General features: G+C 36.2%; 1 protein-coding gene across 1 annotated transcript in view; it reads left to right on the forward strand.

Moving 5' to 3' along the window:
* The window catches only part of LOC105891443 (endophilin-A1-like), a 16,527-nt gene that overhangs the window by 6,109 nt on the left and 7,918 nt on the right, over nt 1–2,500 (forward strand). The gene's annotated exons all lie outside the window — the stretch shown is intronic.

Below are 2,500 nucleotides of genomic sequence, written 5' to 3' on the forward strand. Positions count from 1 at the left end.
CGGATTCTGTTAGATACAGATTGTTAGAGCCATGTACTCATACAATTACATACTCAGTGCAGTTGCTGTTGCACATTGGGAGTGATTAATTCCGATGCATAACGTCTCAGAACTCAGGAACTCCAGGGTTGTCGCTGTCTCTGCATCATAGTCTGTGGGCAGAGATGACTGTGCTTTTAGTCTTTAAATGTTAACCTTTTCAAAGTCAGATTATCCTGTGGATAAAGTGCATTACCTGCTAGCTAGCAGGCCTTCCTTAACTCACATTCATGTCAGAGAACCCGAGAAGGACCCCCAGATTCTTTGAAAGGAGGAAGTAAATCAGCGCCTGCTGTTTAGTTAGAATAGCTGTATTTTCCTCCATGAAAACGGATAAGGCGACTGCATTTTGCTCGAGCCATCGACCTGTTTGACTCATGCATTGATTATTCAACATTCAACATTGTTTATTTTTATGTTTTATTTACACTGTCATATAATAAATATTATTATTATTATTATTAATAATAATAATAATAATAATAATAATAATAATAATAATAATAATAGTAGTAGTAGTGGTAGTAGTAGTAGTAGTAGTAGTAGTAGTAGTAGTAGTAGTTGTAGCTGCTCCTAAACTTTTCTCCTGGTTAAAGATGAAGCACGATCCAACTGATGGTTGATGAGTTTTTATTTACTTTCATACTCCAAACCACCGTGAAAAACTGAAATAAAATGTATCACATTCTAACATCAGCATATGTCAAGTAAATTAGTCTCTCCATGATATTATTAATTAACGAATTATCTTTTAACTAGGGCTGTCAGCGTTAACGCGTTAATCTATGCGATTAATGCGGCCGCGATTAACGCGATAAAATATTTTAACGCAGTTAACGCAACTTTAAAAAAATTTTTTTTTTATAAAATATATATATATTTTTTTTTACTCTAGTTTAGTTTAGTTAGGGCTGTGTAGGCTACGGTTAACTTGCCTTGCTCCTTTATTGATGTCAGGTGAAAACTTATGAGTGAAACAATAATACACAAGAAACGAAACACAGCAAGTTACTATTACATTCATTACCCCAAGAATCAGAGCAACAACAGATTACAACACAGCTGGATAATAAGTGCTAACGTCTGCCACCAACTGGGTAATGAATGAATGGTGTGCTAACGGTCACATATTAGAATCTATCTAAATTAATAATAATGACATTTTACGTTACAACGAACTAACACAGTTCATAGAATTTAAACATAGGTCACTTAAACGTATTTATCACAGTGTGAGACAGCTAAATAACTTAGTCATTGTTTTTGAGCGTGCAAGGGAAAGCATCATTTAATAGAGGCTTACTAGACATGTGCGTTACTAACTGTCACAGTTGTCAAAGTAAAAGTCTGTCAACAGAAAGAAATACAATAGTGTGTGCGTGCAGGGATGGATTACCGAACGGGCTGAACGGGCCCAGGCCCAAGGGCCCCTGAGCTCAGGGGGGCCCTAAACCAGAGCCTCTGCGTGAAGTCGCTGTTATTAACTTTGCTTGCTGTCAATTGTTTTTAGACTTTGTATTTGTTAATATCAGAAGTGGCTTAAATGTATCTCTTATTTGTGGTTGGAAGCGGTGTATTTTGTTACACGTCCTGACCAATGGTTTCATAATCCGTCCATGTGTGCGTGTCCATAGCAACAATACACTACAACATGAAACATTAAATCACTCCAAGCAATATACATTTGCTGACCTAAATAAGATGCTATTTGTTTTTACTTGAGGTTATTTCAATAATTGTCAATTTTAAGCTTGGGCTACCATTTTATGGAAGCTTGAAAAGCCCCCCTTGTTCAAAGTGGGGAATGACAGAAAAAGTTTGAGAACCACTGTGGTAGTTGAAGATAGAGAGAGCTGAGGGATTGTTGGGCGGAAAGTCTCTGTTTAAGAGCCAAAATGACGGAACAATTGACAAAACTGAAGTTGTATGTAGCATTTGTCAAGCTGAATTTAGCTATCACAGATATAGCTCGTCTTTAAGTTATCACCTTAATGCAAAGCACATTAACGATCTTACGATTTACCGTCGAGGGGCACCATTGTGTTTAAAAATAAATAAAAAATACAATTAAACAACAGTGTCTAAAATTCACGCTGTATGAAGTGATTACTCGTTAATTTATAAGATTTAGTCTTAAGAAGAAAAACAAACTTTTAATCGCGATTAATCGCCCTACTTTTAACACTTTTAACATAACTAATCAAATAAGACATACAAAACCATACCGTGTGCGCCCTCCAACCAGAAAGTTCAGGGTAGCTAAATATCTTCGTTCTCACACACATCCTTCTTCATGCACATCTTAGCTACAAAAGAATGAAACTTACATTTTCTCTGCAATTAGCTATGTGCATCACATGACTATGGTAGCCCACCTGACTCAATTCACCAGTAGGTGTCCCAAAATTCCACATCAGCAAATAATAAAATACAATTTGGTATGCACAAGCACATAATCATA

This window comes from Clupea harengus, chromosome 18 (assembly GCF_900700415.2).
Source record: "Clupea harengus chromosome 18, Ch_v2.0.2, whole genome shotgun sequence".
Classification (NCBI taxonomy): domain Eukaryota; kingdom Metazoa; phylum Chordata; class Actinopteri; order Clupeiformes; family Clupeidae; genus Clupea; species Clupea harengus.